This window comes from Misgurnus anguillicaudatus, chromosome 7 (genome assembly GCF_027580225.2).
Source record: "Misgurnus anguillicaudatus chromosome 7, ASM2758022v2, whole genome shotgun sequence".
In the NCBI taxonomy this organism is placed as follows: Eukaryota; Metazoa; Chordata; class Actinopteri; order Cypriniformes; family Cobitidae; genus Misgurnus; species Misgurnus anguillicaudatus.
Window position 1 is genome coordinate 35,668,201 of NC_073343.2, and position 22,680 is coordinate 35,690,880.

The 22,680-nt window shown below is 37.6% G+C and overlaps 1 long non-coding RNA gene across 2 annotated transcripts in view; it reads right to left on the reverse strand.

Annotated features, from left to right (window-relative positions):
• Positions 1–22,680, reverse strand: part of LOC141365381 (uncharacterized) — a 58,514-nt gene that overhangs the window by 11,921 nt on the left and 23,913 nt on the right. Inside the window, exon 3 of one of the 2 annotated variants that reach the window (XR_012370616.1) lies at positions 14,741–14,868. The exons of the other annotated variant lie outside the window; for it this stretch is intronic. This is a non-coding gene — a long non-coding RNA (uncharacterized lncRNA). Of the gene's footprint in view, positions 1–14,740; positions 14,869–22,680 lie in introns of those variants that run through there. 2 annotated transcript variants of the gene reach the window in all.

The window sequence follows — 22,680 nt, forward strand, 5'->3', positions numbered from 1 at the left end:
AAAAGTCTGTCAATAATCAGACGCCTGCATGAGGCAATGACAGGTCAAAGTGTTTCTGTCAGTTTACTGATGAATATATCTCTTCATTTATGTATATTCATCATCAGGTGATTTCACTCTTAACTGTGTCTCAAGACCTCTGCAGAGCCCCGTGGCATTATGGGATGGATGAGGAGATGCAGTAGCAGGGCAACTTTATTCCAACATCTCTCTCTCCCGTCGGCAATCTCAGGAGAACATTGGTGAGATATGCTGACTGTATCTATGTCAAGTCATGTGGACATCGATCAGAGTTAACACTGGCTTGATCATTTTCCTCTCTGTTAATTTCTCTCTACTGACTTCACATCGGCGGTTGTTAGCGGCACGTCGAGCCGTAACCTTGTTATCCTCATCCCCTTACTGACAATAACAGCTTTTTATGAGGTGGTAATTCATCTTTTTCCGTTTGCCCTCGTGCGAGAGGCCACGCTTGAGCACGCATCGGTGCTGACACCCCAATATCCGCCGTATACCCGACGGGGTGTGAAGAATCACCGTCGACCTCACTTCCTGTGGCAGAACACACACACTTCCTCTCAAACCCAAGTGGGAAAACTTAGGATGGAATTCTGTTTCCTGGTGACTGTAATGAAACTCATAATTTGCCTTTTTTGCGCCATTGTTGTTTTATTTTTAGGTCGTGGGTCATCTGACACCTACACGCCGTGCCGCACAGATCTCGGTATCGAGCGGTTTGTTCTGAGTGATGATGCTGAAATAAATCCAGAACTAAAGCTGGGTCACCTGATATTCACCAGCTCCACTTCTCCCGATCAACCCGAGACAAACATCAGTGCTCAGATTGAACTTTACAGCATTGGCAGGGTTGCACTTTAATTCTTCATGTTTCATTTAAACATCAACTTTTGCCTGTACAGTATGTGTCACAGATCAATGAAACATTATCATTTAAATCAAACTTTTAATGTGTTGCACAGCTTTTAACATCAGGAGAATTTGATGAGAAATGTTAAAGTACAGCCGACTAGCGGTCTAAAACAAAGTAGAAAGTGAAAACAACTCACAGCATCAGATTGTGAATCTTCACTGTTGTCTGACACTTTCATTCAGGATCAGAGTGTGTTATAACACAACATCAACAAACCTTATCATCATTTCAACTAGAATCAATCCATATGAGCTCATCCTGATGCTGAAACTCATTCATCAGACTCATTATCAGATCTCTGCTGGAGACTTCAGTAAAAGTCTCAATATGAGGTCCATTCGTTTTGTCTTCCTATGGGCTGAACTTCTCCCTTCCTAAATACTTTTCCTCTGCCTTGAACATTTTGTGTTCCCGCACGTGACCCGCAGTCTGAGGTTACGACTAATAATGCAGACATTTGTGAAACACGCTTCCCGAAACGTATTGTATTGAAAAATGTGTTTCCTGGTTTTCCCCTTGATTTTCACATCAGTTCCCCTTCACAAAGCAGCGAATAAAAAGCGCTGGGTTTCAGCCTGAAGGCATCGCATGACCCTCTGAAATTGAGGATCCACCTGCGAGCGACTAAGTCAAATGTGATGTGGTTTTGTGTAGGTCACATCCTCTACAGCTGGACACTTTAACAGGACCCTCGCTCAAGGACTCGCATAACACGAGAGGAAAGACTCAAACAAAACAAAGCACGAAATCCTTCGTAAAATCACTTTCAACGCTCCGCATTTCTCAAACATCTGCCAGCTTCAAATGAGTCTGATTTGGCCAGGAGACAGATTGTAAGTAAGTAATCCTTAACTTTCTTACCACTGTCAAAACAAGAGGGGGTTTGTTTGCCTCCAGATTTGCACCTCAGCATTGATAATCATCTGTCATCTTAAAGCGCTTGACAGACAGAGGAATGCTGCGTGAAACTATTTCACACTTCTGTGTCAAAGTTCTGCTACGTCAACCAAATCCTTACTAATCTTAACCGGCAGTCGGCTTTACCTGACGGACAGAAACTCTTTCCCGTTGACGTGTTTGCCTCCGCCAGCGTGCACCAGACATTTATTTGTCTTGCTCTTTGTTCACATGGATACGCGACGCTGAAAGGATTTTGATCGCCTGTGAAAATATTTAGAGCACAGCAAATATTTATGACACCGTTGGTGGTGCGGAAAGAATATATATATATAATCTGAGAACATTCTCCACTAATCGAGCGTTACCAAACAAACGGACACAAGAGAAAGAAACCAGAGAGCTTCGAGTTTGGACCAAACATCTTCCTTATTTACTCTTGCGCGTCTGTCCTGATCGTAAAACAATCAACATTTAAACACGGACATCAACGGCGTGCAAAGATTTCTGTTTTAAATGACCAGACTGAACTCAAAAGGCATTGTGGGAAAAAACATGAGATGTCAGCACTTAAGGTCTATATCACTGTGCCTCAGGATATCCCTTTCCTGACAGGACGGATCGAGTCTCTATCTGTTTATCTCAAAGTTATTTTAAAGACACAGATACTGGTCTGAGTGAGTGTGCATGTGTGTGTGTGTGCATGTGCATAAATGATGGAAGGGTTACAGATTGGCAAGTAAAATTTTAACAGTAAATAAATTCCAAAGTTTTAGTGAACATCTCTAAAAATAAAAATAATGAGAAACTGACTGACATGAGTGCTCTTAAAAGAAATCTTAAAAACAGAAGATTGATGATTTACAATTCATCTCTCCTAATCAAACAAGTAAGGAGTAATTGACAGGCCTTTGCTGATGCTTATAGTATGGTTACCACACCTCAAGAGATCGATCACATGATTTTTGTACTTAAATCGCTATTGTAAGTAGGACTATTTCTTCTATGTCTCATCCAACGGCTCTTTTGCTTGTTCCAAAATGTTATTTTAAAGCTGGCAATGAAGGCTTGAGCCGTTGATAGCATTCTAATGTAGTTATTAATGAAGTTATTAGAAAGAGAGTGACAGAGACACAGAGAGAAAAAGAAAGAGAGAGAAAGAGAAAGAGATTGTGTGAATGAGACTAGTTCTGTGCTTCTCTAAACAGCGCTGTTATTGCCTCGGAAAATTGTCTGTCATGTTGTTTTTGTTAGTCTGTTATTACAGTTAACTATGTGAAGTGATATGGAACTGTAATGCGGTCAAGAGAGCTGCCTGAAACTACGTTCACAGTGCGTTTCCCAGAAAATAATTGCACACCTCAGAACGTTTATCAGCCAATCAGATTCAAGGATTCAACGGACCCGTAGTATAATGTCATGTAATGATTAATCTAATTTATGAGCACCAGAAATAAACTTTAACATTGCAGTTCCAGAGCTGTGTGTTAAAGGCTTATTTGGATCAGGATGCAGAGGAGATCTCCTCATCATCTTCATCCTCCTCCTCCTGATCTTCTGCCTGTTGCCCATCTCTCTGTCTCTCTCTCCCCGCTGTTCTGGATCAATAATGAGTCTGAATGTCCTCACAGAGCAGATGTTAATGATGTGATGATAACTCACAAGTGAGACTTTAAGATAATCGATACGCTCTTATGCATTATGGCTTTAATGCACCGAGTATCTGCAGGATCTACTTTATGTTGTTTGTTCTTTACATGAGAACATTGTATCTCGATAGACTTTCTTTCCACTCATTCAATCATTCTTGGGTTATATACAGTACAGTATACAGTAAATAACACTATGACATCACTCTTTAGATTTGGGTTTCCATGCACAGATATGATGTGTTAGAACAAACAGCACTTAAGCTCAGACGTGTGCTTCCTAACTATGCCCTCATTAAACTTACATAAAGCTGATAATCAATAAGAGCTCTCAGCCAATGAATACACGATACAGTACAGAAACAAACAGGGCAGACTTTAATCATCTTCTTTTGATATACGAAACTTTACAGTAGTTTCATCAGAAATACAAATATTATTCAGATATTTATTCAACTCTTTTTAACGGTATTCTGCTGTAAAATTCAGTGTAGGATTATTTGTGAGTTCATAAACGTTTACGTGGGCTTAAGATTCACCCTGAGGCTTTTGTACCTGTTAAATGCTTACTGTTGTCATTAAATATCTTTGATAAATCCATTTTTATCTCTCCAGTTATGAGCAGTGAATGAGAATAAAAGAACCTGACACGACTGCAGGGGACAAACACACAAACACATGAATAATATCACTCATTTCATCTACGGTTGTGTTGTCTCTGTAACATAAAGAGAGGTTTAAGACTGTGACTGTGGAAATATGGGATCAGTTTTAATGCTCATGTGTGGATGAAGTTGATGCTTCATGAAAAAGTGCTCTCTGTTCTCTGGAGATCAGATGATGATTAATGTCATAGAGACGAAATCTGAAGACTCATTGACATCTAGTCAATCTTCTGCTGGAGTCTGCAGGGTTAAATCTGAAGTTTTATTTCTGAGCTGAATTTTGTTGTGATGTTGAGATGAGCAGCAGAGCTCAGTGATGTCGAGAGGTCAGAACTTCATGGTTTCAGAGTCCGCTCCTGATTACAGTGCTGGGATTTAAACGCACGACGTTTTCATTAGCCAGAGGTCCAAGATCATACAGGAAAGTTACGGACCATTAATACATTTGAAACGCCAAACGAGGATGGGACGGGGTTATTTTGAAAGAGGAGAACCCAGAGGAACGGCTGGGAGAGCCTCCATAATCATCTTAACCCAGATTTTTCTTCTCAAAATCTGCAGCCAATTTTCCTGCAATTTACCGTAAATTGTTTGTGAAATCTTTCATTGTGCTGCTGGTAGAGAACGCTGAGATTTCTAAAGAGGAAGATATTTCAGTCCACACGTGAGCACATCCAATAATAAGACACGTGTGTGCATGCATGATAAATAAACAATCCTGTAAAATCATGAAGAATATACAATATCTTCATTAAGTAGATCTCAGCTATTTCAAATGTAAAATATCCTCAGCTCAGTTTCACAACTTGTTAATATTTGATCTTGTATAGTTGTATAATGACTTGTATTGATTTCTCATTTCTTATTTATGATCTTCTGGTGCCACAGTAAAATGTTAATCAGATGACGGTCAGTTTAATAATTCTATTACTGTAACATCAACGTACAAAAAAAAAAGTGTTTGAGTAAATACTGTGCTGAGATCCTTGTTTGTTGTATTTGTAATTTATGAATATTAAATTAACATTGCTTTCAATCTCTAACTTTAACCTCTTGTGTACTGTGAAACTAAACTATTGAAATATATTTTTTATTTGTCTGTTTAAATTTCCCCCCAAGTTCTCTTTGGTCTCTGAGGGATTTGTGTTTTATTGATATCTCAGTTATAAATGTAATTTCTCGTTGCATGTCCGTAGAGAACAGATGAGTTTATGTGAGGTAAAGATATATTTCTATATATTTGATGTATAATCAGGCGTGTGTTAGTCCTGAGGGCTGTTAAACAGTCTACAGGCGTTTGAGTAAAACATCACAGCGATATCCACCACAAAAAAAAGCTAATCACACATTATTTCACATCACTGCTTCACAAGCCTTACAGCGCTGGATTATTGACTTCATTCACAGGATTATCATGTTCGTTCTCATGCAAATGTTAGGAATGAATTATGATGGATCTCTTTTATAATTTTGTTGTTTTCAGTTCAGTATGGAGTTTGGATCTTGATTTTGGTCTTTGCTTCTTTAAGATAAAACTCTCAGTAAATGGGTTTAGATAAAGTATTTATATGATTTCTCTTTGTGTCTCTGGAGAATAAAGGCAGTTGTGTGTGTGTTGACTTCATCTGAATCTTCAGTGCCGAATGAAGCTCAGAGTTTTTCTCTGTGATGTTTTTGCTCTCATGAGTTTTTCAGCACAAGTCTGAGGTTTTGTTCATTATACATTTAAGCAATGAGAAACATGTACATACTACAGGTTAAGTCTTTGTTTACACTTAAAAACATATCAAGAGTTTGGTTACAAAACCCCATTTATTATTCTGTTATCATGTTTTATTGTGCTACTTAAATCAAAACAAACAAACCAACTGCAGTTTAATTGATATAAATAGGAATGCACAAGATGTTTGAAAAATTTAGAGTTATCTCATTTTAGAACCAAACTCTTCATATAATTATAATGATATTATTCTATAACAAAGACACTGGAAAATAAAAACACAAAGAGCCTTAATTTGCACAAATGTTTTTTTTTTAAATATATTGAACAGAAACTAAAGCATCTGTATATGAAGACAGAGAGAGAGAGAGAGAGAGAGAGAGAGAGCGAGCAGCATCATGGTGCAGAAGTAAAACATCTAAAGAGTTGATGATGAAGAACTCAGGACAGTATATGGTGTGATGCTCTCCTCTGCTTTTATGTCTCTTGAATTGATATGTAAACAACCAAAGATTTTGATGACATCACAAAACACAGATGACAGGTGTAACATCAAAACACCAAAGAAAGAGCGCGAGAGACGTCTTCTCTTATTCTAATGACCTGACAGCACATGGGGACGCATGCAGAAACGTGCGTCAGTAATGCTGTTTTCAGGCCTCCAGCACTTCTGTTGTTGGACACTGAAACTGAGGTTCAAATGATCATCTCACCCTAAATTATTGAAAGCGTTACATTCCCTGGAGGTGTAAATAAATGAGTCCTGTCACTGTACACATGCACATCACTGCATTAAGTCCGTATAATACTGTATGTGTGACCATACGAGGACAATGAAAAACTGTGAGATTTAAAGCTTGTCAGGTTTGATCACTGACAGTAATCAGTAGTCAAAGAAATCTTATATAATACATCTTCTTATTGAAAAAATGGTATTATGCTTTAATATTAAAGAGCAAAGATGATTATGAGGGAAATTCACAAAAAAACACAAAATCTACACACAATGGGTAAAATTTACTAAACAAGATCTGCAGGCACAATTTCCATAATGTTCAACACAATTAAAGACATGATTTTAAAGAAGAGATAAACAATGGTACAAATAGGAGTAAACTCACTGTCGCAAACCTTGTGTTGTGTGATTCATTTCAATAAACTTCTTTACATTTAGTGTCAGAAAAAGAAACTCCTACAAATTCAAATGCAATAATAAACAACAACAACAATGCCTTTATATAAAGCACTAATTCTTCACTGCATTTCTCCTGACAGTAGTTTAAGATAAAGAAATGCTTCTGATAAATAATAAAAGACATAAAAAACCTGAAATGAGGAAGAGTTGTGTAAACCTGCAAACATGAAAGTTTTAACAATCAGGTGTTATGTGACTGAAGTAAAATGTTGTCCTGCAGCTGAATGAACATAAAAATCTACACAAATGATTTTCTACCAAAAAGCTTCGTTTAATTACACTGAAATGATTTTTAATTTAGTTAAGTGAGAAATGGACAATCAAATTTTTGTAGTAGATGATGGTTTGCATCAGACACTAAGAATCCAGCAAGAAAACAATCCTCTAAGATTTGACAGCGTGGCATGTGGTATTTTTCTTCTCTAGCTCCAATAAAAGCTCTCAGTATTGAAGACATGAAGCTCGGCTATTAAAGCTTGCAGCGTCAGCTCTTACGTGCCAAATGTAAGTCACCCTCTCGTCTCCGGCTCGTGTTTGGAGCGGCCACAATAACCATCAGGAGTTAAAGCGTTCAGATCCATTACACACGCCGCAGCCCCGCATTACTATAATATCATCTATTCCCAAAGTGCCGTGGCCCATTCCACAGCCTATCAATTATTAAAAAGCCAGCTCACAGCTAATGTTTGGCCTGAATTATTTAAATGTGTCTTCATGTATCAATAAACATGAATGTTAAAATGTTAAACAAAGACTCGTGATGAAGACGGTGAATAAGGAAAGTTTACGAGACGTCTCGTAACGCTCTCGGCCTCTAATTGATGCAATACGTCGCCTCCGTCTCGTAAAAAAACAAGCGACGCTGTTTAGACCGCTGAGAATATTAAAGCTGCTTTCATGACCATTTTTTAGGAAAGCCCACAGTAAGTGCTCTTAATCAGTTTTCACCGCGTGAAACATTTACCAAAGTGTTGTAAATCGGCCTGGAGCTCGCTCTTCCCTGGGGTCTTATTGCCCGTCCGTTCCCCGTGTAGAAAGGGAAATGAAATGGGCGCTGAGATGTTCGACCTGTTGAGAAAAGTAATAAACGATGACTTTATGCTCGACGAGCAAAATGAGCGAACTCTCCCACGCCAGCTTTTGACGAATGGGTGAAAACATTCAGAAGTCCCGGCCGTCTCAGTTAAAACACACCGGGGTTATTACGAAGGACCCGTGCGAGTAGAAATAACACGAGACCCGCAGGCCCTTATGAACCACCGCCGGGTGCCGTCGACCTCCGCGGGTGACGTACTTACGACGCATCGTTTCCAGTCTGGAATGAGGGAATTCCCTCAACACGGAGACGTCGAGGCCGGCAGACAGACAGACAGAAGGAAACGATGAAGCGCTGCGTGATGCTGTTTGTACAGACGCAAAACTGACAGAGTCATTCCTCAAAGACCAGTCAAACCAAACTAAAACCAGTCTTTACAACTATAGAGATACAAACGCTCTCAGGTTCGGTGGAAGAATATACAGATATAAAACTATAGACATTATTAACAGAGGGACACAAACTAACGCGGGGTTAATTGTAACGCAACTACTTTACATATTTCTACAAGGCCGAGCAATCTGTGCTTTTGGTCATTTTCTCTTACTGTCAGAAGATCAAAAAGGTTTTGATGTGTTTTGGTTCAAATATTGAACAAAGAGTGTTTTGGAGGCATGATAGCAAACTTCTTATGTTTTTATCATAAGTTGGGTGTGTAAGTCACCAAATCCAATCTTATATAATTTTATATTATTCTTTAAAACCTCTATACACCTTAAAACTGGTAACCGGCCCATGCCTAGTTGTCACACAGCGTTATAATGAAGCCTCAGGTACACAATGATAATGAAATGAAAACAATGTAAATACTATTCATTAAAATGATAACTGTTATACAATATCAGGAGAAATAACTCACTATTAGGATTTTTTTGTATTGCATATATGGATGTTTAGATGATGGATGATGGATGAATGAATGTGTGGATATCTATCTATTATATTCAGATATATAAACAATATCCACCTTTACTATATAGACAGAATTTGATTTAATTATTTGTGTTTATCTAAATTTTCTATCAGGTGTAACAACAAACTCTCTGTATGTTACGATGAACTCCACCTATATGGTAACGTTTGCACTCCTGTCACTTTCTGTGCAATTGTGTGATAACTGTAGATCACACAAACAAACTTTAAGTGTTTATTTGTAGCAGAAATGTGTGTGTTGATTGTGTAAAAAATGATTCATCTAACTTAAATATTTTTTAATAATAGAGCCAAAGCTAAAAAGTGTTAGTTTGTGCTCCGCTCTTCTTACTGAAATATGGACTCATTATTACACTGTAACAACATCTGTATAAATGACAGGATCACTGGCAGCTGTAGGATCAGTAACTTACTGTAGATTTTACATTTATGTTATTTACTGGCAACAGTTTGTTCAAAGTTAAATGAACATGAAACATTTTCAGTCTTTATCTTCTACAGTAAGTTACTGGCAACCAGCTGCATAATTACAGCTATTTTTTATGACTCGCTGGAGTTTTGTTCATATTTCATTTATATTATTTAATAATGGTTCTGACTGCAGTCCTCTGAAAGTGAAATCTGCAGTTTTTCTTGTGAAGGTTATTTTTTATTTCCACCTCTTCATTTACTGCAGGATTACATTCTGACTAATTCATTAAACAATCCAAAATGAATCTGTTAAGATCAATCAGAGATTTCCTTAAAAATAAACTTCAGCAGCTCATTATGTGTCTAAAACATCACCGATCTGTCGTCATCAGTATTTCTATCAGAAATGAGACACATCATCCCTTTAGTTGGCATTTTGAATTGTAAGGTTTATGAATTTGACATTTCATAGCACACACTTTAAGATAATTTCTCAGATGTAAGCCTTTTCCAGTACTGGCATACAGGGACAAACATACATTTGTTTTGTGTCTTTATTTGGAGAGCTCTATTGTCACTTTACATGAAGCCTGGAGCGATACACTGTGAATCATATTTGAATCATTTATGTCAGGATCTGATCGCTGTCCTGTAGTTCTTTGATTTGGTGAATCTTAGACATATGCAAAATCTTTCATGGATGGTGTTAAGATGAGCAGAATGAACTGAAACTAAAACAATAGCAGCATCTTGACTTCATTGTGAAAACAGCTGACGTGTTTCTGTAGATGAGTTTAGAAAAGCTTGGTCTTCATCTGCATCATGAACACAGAGTTGGATTTTACAATGAAATGGAGTCATATGGAGGACATTACTTTATGTTACACAACACTGTCATCACAACAAATCAAGATTTTTATCTGAGATTAAAGAAAATAATGATCTGATCTGAAGCGCAGGTGATGATTTCAAATCTCAATCTTATGACAAGACTCTCATTTATCAGAAAAAAACTCTTCTGATGACAAATTAGTTATACATTAAATTGGGGGTCTCTGTGTGTGCGTGTGTGTTGGTATATGTGGTTTACGGGTGAATAGTGTATAATGACATGTTAGGTTAAATGATGTTTACCTGCATGAATGTGAGGAGTTCATAAACCTAAACATAAACATTTGATCAGCCTGAATGGCCTCATAGAGACTGGGGCTATACCGCGCTAATGAGACTCTATCCTGCTGCGAATATACACATACATCTGTAAATCTACACACAATTATACCTACACAAATACATTTGAAAGATTTGAAAGAAAGGAAAACCTTTAAAGATCATTTATGTTTACAGTCATTTCATAAAGCGGTACTGACATCTATTTCCTTCATTTTTCAATCTAAACATATAGTGTCATGTTTGATGTGAGAATGAGGATGTCAAACACTTTGGCATATGAGCTTCTTTATGAACTATACACAATTTACTGTGAAACACAAAATGAAAGAAGACAGAACGACACAACAAGCTGATTGCTAATTGAATTACTGCATCTCTTAAATGATGTCAGGATTCGTCTGATATCTGATACGACTGCAAGACTTCAGATGGCGTCTGTAGATAAACCTGCAGAAATCAGTCAATCCAGATTATCTCAAACATTGATTCTCAATGAGAGCGCGAAACACAAAATACAAGCAAACATATATAGTGGTGCAAAAATAAATACATCTGTCGGCTTTAGATGAAGAAAACATTTCATTTTTATTTGTTGTTGACTGCAGTATTTGAACATGAAATCATCACTTGCATACCTGTCAACTCTTACGGTTTTCCCTGGAATTCTCCCGTATTTTACTATTCTATCCCACCATCTTCCCTTTTAAATAATTTACAGTATTTCTCTCGTATTTTTAGTCTTTCTATAAAAAAATCCATCTGGCCGTATTTGATGTTTGCTAAATGTATCTCTGGTAAAGCAGGCGGCAGTATATCTGAATATCACTCAAAGACATCCGTCAATAAAACAAGAAGAAAAAAGCTTCCCGAGGATGACGAGCAGCAACGGGCAAAGCTACAACTGCCACGCACAATAGTGCCTTTTTTCTAATAACTTTGTGTGTAGGAAAACACTTCTTTTGTGCTTTTAACTCAGAAGGTGTTAACTTCTTCAACTTATGTGTATAAGAAGTCACTTGCAGATGCAAGATAGCCATACATACAATGATAAAGGTATTACTCTCTTACTTAGTTCTTGTTTTCAGTACAAATATCAAAAAAATTCTTTAATCAAAATGCATTTTCATGATGTGCCAAATGACCTAAGAAAACAAGTCAAAAATATCAAAGTTAAATGAATTTGTGCTTAAAACAAGTTAAGAAAATATTTCTTGAATGAAGTTTTTTTAGAAAAAAATAAACTTATTTCAAGACTTTTTTCTTATGCCATTTTGCACATCAAGAAAGTGCATCTTAATTTAAGAATTCTTAGATATTTGTACCAAGAACAAGGCAAAAATACTAAGTAAAATAGTTGTTCCCAAATTTAGGGTTTGGGAATATTCTCTTATTTTAAACTCCCAATGATGACAGGTATGCACTTGAACCAACTAAACCCTGTCTAAAGTCAATGGGGCAGTATTTGTTTTATACTCTCTTATTACAAACACAGGGAGGGACGCGCAGCCACACATAAACATGCCAAATATTAAAATGATTGGATTATAATGTAAAAGACTATCATTGTGTTCATAAAGATAAAAATGCCTACATGTCATAATGGGGAGTCATCATTGCATGTATCAGAATGCCCTCCAGTATTTACAGTAATGATGAATTCAGGTCAGTTTCCTCTCTGAAGAGTTCAGTCTGTATGGAAACAATGAATCCACCATGGTGCAAACACAACTGGCTTTTAATGGGAATTGGAGATTAGATGAAACTCTGATTGGTTTTGTCACGGTCCTGTCGGACATCCGTGCTAGATGTAGGTCTGAGTGCATCTGACAGGACCGTGGCAGTATCATGTTCAGTGTGGGGACATGTGGGATCACATTCTGTGTGTGGCTGCCACATGTTCCCGGTGTCTTGTTGCTGTCGTGATCTTGCCAGACCTTAGTATAGGTTCAGGTCTATGTTCTGTGGGCAAGGTCAGGGCAGCAGTGTGTGTACGTGGGAACACGTGTGTTCACATCATATCTGTGTGACACGTGTTCCCAGTGTTTTGTGGCTGTCATGGTCTTGCCTGACCTTGGTTATTATCCAGAGGGCAGGACCAGGGCAGCATTGTTTTATGTGGGAATACGTGTGTTTTCACATCATGTATGTGTAACACGTATTCCCAGTGTCTTGTCACTTTTACCCTACTCCCTTATGTAATCATGTCTTAAGTGATTAATTATGTTCACCTGTTCCCCATTGATGTGCTGTCTATATATGCCCTTGTGTTCTCTGTGTGGTGTGCGTGCGTTGTTTGTAGATGCTGTGTTTATGTTCACCAGTTGCTTATCCGAGTTCTTCTCGTGTTCTGTTTTATTTTGTGTTCCAGCACAGTGTTTTTGTTCCCTTCCGTTTTACCCCCTTGTGGGTGTTTCAGTTTATTTTGTAAATAAATCATTGTTATATTTTTATACATCTTGCGTTTGGGTTCATCTGTTACTTTTTCACAATCCGGTTTATACCAACCGTGACAGGTTTATTGTACATTACGCCCAAAACACACCCATGAATCATTAAGAGAACCTGTCATGGATCATGACAGACCCATGTTTTGTGTGTCTCCGCCCCCTTGTTATCCCCGTTTATTACTTATCATTCGTTTATACCCATCACCTGTCTTGCCTCATTATCTTGTTTAGCTTTTCTTATATAATCCTTTCGTGTTCATTGTCGTTTGCTGTGTCATTTTGTATTGTTTATGTGAACGGAGTCTAGAGTTTATAGACATCAAGTCTTTAGTCTGTCCAGTTGTGAAAGTAACCGTGTCTGTATGTTTTGCCCCTCACGTGGGTCTTGTTTTCATGTTTGGCCAATAAAGTCTTTCCGTTCAACCTTGACACCCATCTGCAATTGGGTTCTCATTGGTTTATTCCTGACACAATCCTTTTGGACCATGTGCCTGGTGCACCAAACGTTTTTTTCTGTCGTTTAACTAACAAAAGTGGATTGGGCCCCCCTTAGTGCACCTGTGCCATGTGCTTAGATTATTAAAATAGGGCCAAAAGTTATAATCCATTCAGGATATATTTTTTCCAATCTGATCTGCAGGAAGACTCATTCTGTGGAAAGTTTGTAAAAGTTTTTACCGTATTTTCCAGACTATAAGTCGCTCCGGAGTATAAGTCGCTTCAGTCAAAAAATGCATCATGAACAGGAAAAAAACATATAAGTCGCACTGGACTATAAGTCGCATTTATTTAGAAAATGGTTATTCTTTTTGGGGGCATTTTCTTTGTTAAGTCTTTCTCCATTGTCTTTAAGCTAATGTTTCAGTTAACTGTTTTGTAAGTCAACTGGTTTATGTAAGTCAGTATGAATTAATTTTGACATATAAGTCGCACCTGACTATAAGTCGCAGGACCAGCCAAACTATGAAAAAAAGTGTGACTTATAGTCCAGAAAATACGGTATATTTAATTCAGCCAAAATCTAAACATCCAGCTTCACATCCAGCACAAGAGCTCTTCATTTCTCTTTACAGATATACTCTACAAAAGCACTAAAGCAACAACACTGCTGCTGTCAACCCTTCTGTAAACAACACAATAAACACACACATCACACACTCTCACAATCTAAAACACTAACAAAGTCATAAAGTTTCTTTAAAGAACTACATTTAGTTCACATTTGAATTGTGATTGGTTGAGCAGGGGGGCCAATTAGTCAATTATTATCATTATTTACTGATGTGTTTTAGTCGGTTTAAATGGTTTATTTCTTAAAGATCTTCAGATATTTATATCAACTGAGGTGGTTTGCTGTATGGGTTTTACTGCTTCATGTGTTTTGAAAAGCCTAAACGACACAGATCAGAGAGTTTCATTACTGGACTTTATTCACATTCTCACTGATGGCCAATTTGAATTTTATTTCTTTTTACACATTCATCAGAGAATGAAGATGAATCTCTACTTCTGGACATCTAAACTAAACTACAACTACAAACATCAGATGATTCAGTTGTGTAATAACAGTGATGTTGATGAGGAAGATGATTGACTGGTTCTCTCTCTCTCTCTCTCTCTCTCTCTCTCTCTCAGCTGTGCTGTCAGTCTTTGATCATAGTCAGGTCTCTTGTCTCTCTCGTGTGATGAAGGCTTCTTACCGCCCCAGTTAAATCTTTCCTGTCCCGGTCAGGTGACGGCATGTGATGAAACTGTAGAGTTCAGAGAGTTAACAGCATCTCATTCTTACAGTTTCAGATGGTGTCAGGTGGTCACACTTTAAAAACCTTAGGTGTGATTGTTTTCCTGTACAGCACAATCAGTTCATTTAATTAAATGTTGTTGTGTAAAAATTAAAATTAAAAGCGATATTGCTTTTATACAACAGTTCGATGGCACAAGTGTGAAAAATTAAAACTAGAAAACCACAACGGAGTGATTTTAAAAGCCTCTTTGTTGGGGAACTACTTTCTTCCGCCTTTAATTTGAAGGCCAGATTAACAGGTAAACGTTTTGGCTGTTTGTTTTTGGTGGAGATAGATAGTTTGAACAGTTGCTTAGAAAGATTCAGACGTGAGATCCAGAAGCACCAGCGGGTATCAATGTTCACCTTCCCCGCTGACCACAGCCTGATCTCAGACACTTATAATTTCCCGTTGGCTCTGATGTATCTGTGTTTGATGATCAAAATGAGAAATGTATTTGTTTTAGGTTGATCAAACTAGCAGTATTTGGTCCCATGAATCTATTACTTGTCACTTTTATTCATATTTAGTCTTTGTGTTATTGTTTTGGCGCTATATTTATATTCTATTGATTTTCTATTTAACGCAGTACGAGCACTCGCTTTATTACTGGACTTTGTTGTTGTCAGTACTAAATAAAACAGAATAATGAAGTGTTTTTTTAATAAGTCAGAGACATGTTTCTGCGTGCCGCTAATAAATATATCAGTGGTGATATCTCACAACGTGTTTTAATAGTCACGTCAACAGAAAATAAGTCATCAAGTGTCCCAATGTACAGTGAGCCGGTGTCTTAACCCTGCAGTACCAAACAGTGTTTTTTAATGGGAGTAGAGACGTGTAAACCCATCACTCCAGATAAAGAGAAAATGATTGTTTTCATTGCTTTATTCGCCAAGTGTAGATTAATCGTCCAGACGATGTGACATTATTGTGGTACTCCTTTGAAAGTTTACATACAAGATCTCTGATTGGGGCATGGGGATAATCACTTCTGATTAGGATTCACAGACTGATTCACCAGCTAGGTGGCAGAATGATACAAACAGTGAAGCGGTTACTGTAATGTTATCAATAGAATATCACACTGCTGGGAAATGTATTTTAGTTGTTATATGCTCTTTGATTCCTATTCAGTAGGTACAGCACTTTGGTAAACACTTGGTGTTTTCAAGTAAGTGCTCTATAAATGAAGAGTTTGGTTCCAAAACACCATTTTTTTAATGAGTTACCACCAAAATCAATATTGTATCAGGTCAGTATTAAAAAGTAAACTCTTAATTTTAAGTAAAATCTGATATCCGCTGTGTTATTCTGTCATATTTTCTCAAATTTTCTCCAAAACGCAATAAACATCAGTCCTACTTCTCTGTAGAATGCAATAAATCAGCTCCTCAAATCAAAGCGCACCATTCCACACATTGTAAACAGCAATGGCGGCGCTTTGAATACACACAGAATCCTAGTTTTCCTCATCTACTTTGTACTTCGTGATCAACAAACAGACAAAAACAAAATAGTAATTTTGATGGCATTGATAAACCTGTGGTGGTTTTCTATGGCGGGGAAGAAACGTAAGCCACTCAGCGGTGACACACAGCATCAAGCTTCTGTCATGATAGCACATTGACCCGAGGGGATCTTATGAAAAACTTGACATTATTTTACTCAAAGTCAACACAAATCGAGCAGGACCAAAACATTTTACAGCTGATCGCTGTGAAAAAAGTTCAGCGGATCAATGGATTTATTGCGTTTTGGAACTCTTCAAATAAACTTGGATTTGATTTAGGTTTCACTTTAATGGCAAAAAAGAGTTTATTAAGTACTATTTGCACAGGATTAGTATTATCTGGGGACCTTGTGTGATTTAAAAATGACCTCCCTACATCTGTGTTTCATGTGTCCCTGTTCACACGGGATAAGAAAAGACTGTGAATTTACTGACTTGTTAAATTAGGACCTTGTGTTTAATAAAATATGGTAGGTCATTTGCGGGGGAATTTTTACTTTACAAATTACAGCCATGACCGATTCGTATCTTGGATGTTCTTGGATTATTATGCTCTTTTATTGTCATATATAATCAGTGACATAAAATGGTCTTAAAAAGACAATACTTTCAACCATCGCCATTATTTCTGAGGGAATTGACCGACTTATGAAAAATAGCTATCGTGACAGGCCAATCTTAAACTATAACCTGCATATTGAGGTCAAAACTCAGAATGCTTCCTTTCCAACCCAAAACATCAGTTCACCTGTAACGCCCCCCTAACCCATCTAAAGATCATATAAATGAAATGTGCGGTGGGGGGATCCGTCCTGTGGTGGAGGGTCACTAATGACCAACTGAATCTGAACGATCCAAAAGTCAGTGGGCACGCGTCCAGCTCCACTGTTCATTGATAAAGTGTCATGGATCTAAAGCCTCTCCACTAATGCCATGCTAAGCAGAAACATTACTCTGAACCGCCGGCGAGGACACAAACTCTACAGGGAAATTAAACAATGTTGAAGAAACCGAGTAGCAGGGAAATTCTTGGATAAATTAACAACGCAATTACATTACACGACACACCACAAGATGGATGGGGAAAGCTTGCCTGGTATTATGTTCTGTTTTCCAAATTGCAATTTATTTGAGGGCTTTAATGGATGCTGTATTAAAACATCTAGAGAGCTCCGGTCAGGTTTCATTGTGTGTCAGCCGCTCATGATTGATGACTCTCTCTACTTCCCCTACACTACACTCTCTCTCTCTCTCTCTCTCTAATTTCAACTTAAACGGATTGTGTTGCCAAATTTGTATACATGAAGCAAGAAAAATACAATAACAAAAAAACAGCAAAACAATAACAAAAAACAATAACTTGATTCAAGAGTTTCTCCTCTTCTGTGTCAGTCTTTAATATTCAAAATATAATATTAAAATTCAGAATAATCACAACAATGTGCTTTATCTCTAATAAATGTTTGTGTGTGTCCTCTGTCATGATAGATTTATGTTTGTGCGTCAGTGTTTGTGGGTAAATGAGTTGATTTTATTAAATGATAAATGCTGTTGGTTTATTGTATTCTTAGTTATTTATTTATTCTTCACGTCATTCCAGCATCTATGTCTATATATTTATGGTGATATCTGGTTAATCCATACATCAGGGGTGGACACTACTTCAGTATTTTAATAAGATTTTTCAAGCATCTGTGCTTTTTCAGAGTGTTTGTCTTTAGAAAATACTACATAAAGCACAGATTCATACTGTGTATTCTTTTCTATTGCAAATTAAAAAAATAAAATGCATGCTTTTACATTTACTTGAGGAAAAATAAGAAAGTACTAGATGTTTAATTAAATGTAAAACAAAAACTTAAAAAGGGTGATAATATGCTTTGGAATGTATGTTTTCCAAAGAAAAACACAAATACTTGACTTAAAGTGATACCATGTAATTTTTCAACCTTCATAATAAATTTTCAAGACCCTTGTGATAGTACATCGACTTTAAATAGGTTGAATGACATGTCTACCATAGCCTGACGGGGTCTGTATCACTTTTACTCGTATTTTAAAACTTAGGGTTTGTGGTAGTAACCAGAGCACAAAAAAAACTACAAAATTCGACTGCTTTACGGCATACGTCACTTCCTCCACACAATTTGTTTTTAACGTGAATTTTGCTGGAGGCTACTTAAGGAGTGTAGAGAGCAGTTTCTATTATGTGACTCTGTGGCACAGTCTTTAGTGTCACGGACCTATGACACGGGCGACCCGGGTTCGATTCCCCTTTAAGGCAATTTTTTATATAAACTGTTGATTCATACATAAATGCGATGTTCTTTATAAATTACGGCGATTATATTGCATATAGTTCCCTGTATTCAGATGCTGTGTTCACGTATTTACCTTTCTTTTTACTGTGTCTATGATATTTACATTACAATCCAGGATGCTATAGCACTCAAACTTGCTCACAGTGTAAAACCAAACCCTATTCATTCACCAATCAGATCCGAGCGTTTCTCTCTTCTCTCTTCCTCATTTGCTGCGTTCCGCTGTCACTCGCGTGACGTATTACAAAGCGGCAGACCTAAACGCATCGGTTTACTTGGATTTGGAGCGATTTTCACACAAAAAAAGAGGAATAACGAGCGCCATTGCGGAAAATCCTGGTGGCGAGGGAGAGAGAGAGGATGCAACAATATTTGTTTGGAAAAAGGCAAGGAAATACGTCTGGTCGTTCCTGAATTGGAAGGCTGCAGCCTCCGGAGGTCAAATATGCAGGCTGCACACGTCATCAAGCCTGGGTTATTAAGGTAAACTGAGCATTACATTCGCAAGTCATAAGCATACTGCAACAATTTACGATTAACTAAGTATAATAGTCAACTTTGTAATTGTTAATATTGTGAAATAAGACAGTCTTGATGACGTATTAGAAATACGACATCCGGAGGCTGCAACCTTCAGATTGAGAAATGGCTTCTGCCACGACGAGTTCCTCATCAGAAAGTTGTAACATGACTGCGTTTCTCCCTGTTGTCTCAAAATGTTGATCGTTTAGCATTTTAAATGTTTAGTTTTTAGTTTAGTTTTAAGGTTGGCCAGTTCCTTTCCTTTGCGACAGTGCTGCGGCGCTTGTGGGCTCTAGGGGCGCTAGAAGTGAAAAATACGTGTCTAGCACCCCCTAGTGGCCAAAAGTTTCATGGTGTCCCTTTAAGTAGAAAGTAAAAAAACTTCAGTAATCTCTACCATACAGAAGTTGATCCACACACCCACTGTAAAAAGTGAAAAGTTGGATCAACTTAAAATTTCACTTTAGTTGAAAAATGTAAGTTGCTTAAACTTTTCTTAAAGTATTTTTTAAAGTTGATCCAACTTTTCACTTTTTACAGTGCACGTTGTAAATCATCTTCAGTTCACCTAACCTGCATGTTAGTACTGGAGTACTGGAGAACTGACACAGCCCGGCAAGCAATAACCGAGACGGCTCGTCTATGAGTAACTCACTTCTCCTAAATAACCTTCAATTTGATTGCATGCCGTTTTTGCTTAAATAGCTTTGAGATGTCTGATATTCCATCATGTAAGCAAATCAACAGGTGTTCAAGGTGTCTGCTTTCATTTCTTTTACATCTTCTGTGCTCTTATCATCCATTATTCTTGGGCTATGTTTAGAACCACTGTGCCACCCACTGAACCACTGTGCCACACTCACACATCCCAAATAAAGCATCTTGAAGATTTCAGTCATTATATAGTTGTAAAATGAACTGACTCTCTTCATTATCACTACTGAAGAATAATGCAGGACCATATCAGGCCATGAACATTTGACTCAACTGTGATTTAGTTTCATCTGTTACAGCAGTGATTCTGTTCTCATGGTTTCCCTGATGAAGAATGAATGAGAACGAGAAGTTGGTTTTGGCACACAGGCAGCTTTTCGAGTCTTTGTCTAAACAGAGTTTGGGGTTTGTAAATAAAAGAGGTTATCTGACCATCACAAACTCCATATGCTTTATGAGACAGACCACCTGCTATGGGAATGCCTCTCTCTCTCTCTCTCTCTCTCTCTCTCTCTCTCTCTCTCTCTCTCTCCTTAAGAGTTTAATGACTTTGTATAATGTAAAAGTGAACTATGGGAAAGAAACCCAGGATTTTTTTAGCACTTGAAGAGACACCAACACGCACACACACATGCACACACACACACACACACACACACACACACACACACACACACACACGCAGAAATGCACACACACACACACACACACACACACACACACACACACACACACACACACACACACACACACACACACACACACGCAGAAATGCATACACACACACACATGCACACACACACACACACGCACACACACACACACACACACACACACACACACACACACACGCAGACGTTTGCCCTTCAGCAACAGAAGACTGGCTTTAGTTTACTTGTGTCAGGAAAAAAGAAGATAAAAACAAGGCCACACTGTTAAAGTGTTTAGGAAAAAACACGGGCTGAACTGGAGGAAAACTAGACAAAAACAAAACAACATCTAGAAAAAATACACAATCTCTTCATCACTCATCTTCCTCTCCGATTGAAAACACCAGATCATTCATTCACCAGAACAACAGTCTGCTCAGTTTACTCTTCAGTATTTCAACTTAAGTTTAATAAAAAATAAGAGTTATAATTACATCTTTTTATTTTATTGATATTGCACATACATTTACATTTAGTCATTTAGCAGACACTTTTGTAGAAAACGACGTACAAATGAGGTAAACAATAGAAGCAATTATAGCAACACAAGAACAGCAATACATTAATGCACTGGAAATACTCTCATCAAGTCCAAATGATATTGAACTGAATGAAGCTTAGTTTAGTAACAGGTCACTGACCATTGAGACAAATATTGTCAGAGGTATAGATAGTTCAAATAGTTTCTGTTAGTTAGTGTTTAATGTTGTTTTATAAATGTAATTACTGTCAATCTATTAACATTTTTCATGAAAATCTTTCATTGTTTTTGTTTTATTATAGTTGGGTAAACACGAAGCAATTGTTTTTTAATTTGCAAAAAAAGAAAACAAACAAATATGAATTAGGTGCATTTCCATCAAGTTGTTGGAGTGAATGATGGTAGTATTGGTAATCTAGTAACCAACAAGAAATAAAACAAGGCACACTTAGAAAATGGAGACAGGGCTGCATGTAAGCATGATGGGACAACTTATTCATTTATTATCAGCGCAGCTTGTAATTACCAAACTGTGCACAAAAGAAGAGTTTTTGATGCAGGCACTAACAGCAAAGGCATTACGATGACATTGAGCCCCATAAATGATGAAGACAAAGACAGCTGATACAGCTAGATGATCAGTCACATGGGTTTAATGTTCGCTACGTCTTAATTCGCAAATGTGTTCCCATCTCCCATATTCGCATTTACTTCTTTTCACATAAATCAAAAACCACCTCAAGAGAGCCTTAAAACTGTTTTGTGAATTAAGGGATTTTTTTATCGAAATTTGGCCTAACCGTAACCGTTCCATTACTCGTTTTTGATGCAATACTTCAAAATGTGCATACAATCTTATGGAAACATGGCTTATGTTTGTGTTTTTATTTTGAAGTCCTGAAGTATCTAGAAAAGTTTTCAGATGATTTTCTACAAATGAACCCAGCGGCTCTTTAAATGATTTAGGTGCCAAGAAATTGTTCCTTGTAATTTTGTTGTACTTTTTAAACAAAACATAAGTAAATGATGGTTATAGTAGTTGTGATTACATCATAGGCCAAAGGACAAATCTGGTCATGTAACAATGAAAACATGGCGAATGCAATATGTCTGAAATGTATTTATACTGTGCCCACACATACTATAGAGAATATACTGTGTAAACGCGTGATGGTTGTGCCGCTGTGATGGTTGTGATGGTCATGATGCTGTGATGGTCGTGACGCTGTGATGGTCGTGAAGCTGTGATGTTGTGACACTGTGATGGTCGTGACGCTGTGATGGTCGTACCGCTGTGATGGTCGTGAAACTGTGATGGTCGTGAAGCTGTGATGGTCGTGAAGCTGTGATGGTCGTGACGCTGTGGTGGTCGTGATGCTGTGATTGTCATGATGCTGTGATGTTATGTTTTAACACTGCAATGATTGTGACACTGTGATGGTTATGATGCTGTGATGGTCGTGACGCTGTTATGTTATGTTTTGACACTGTGATGGTTGTGACGCTGTGATGGTTGTG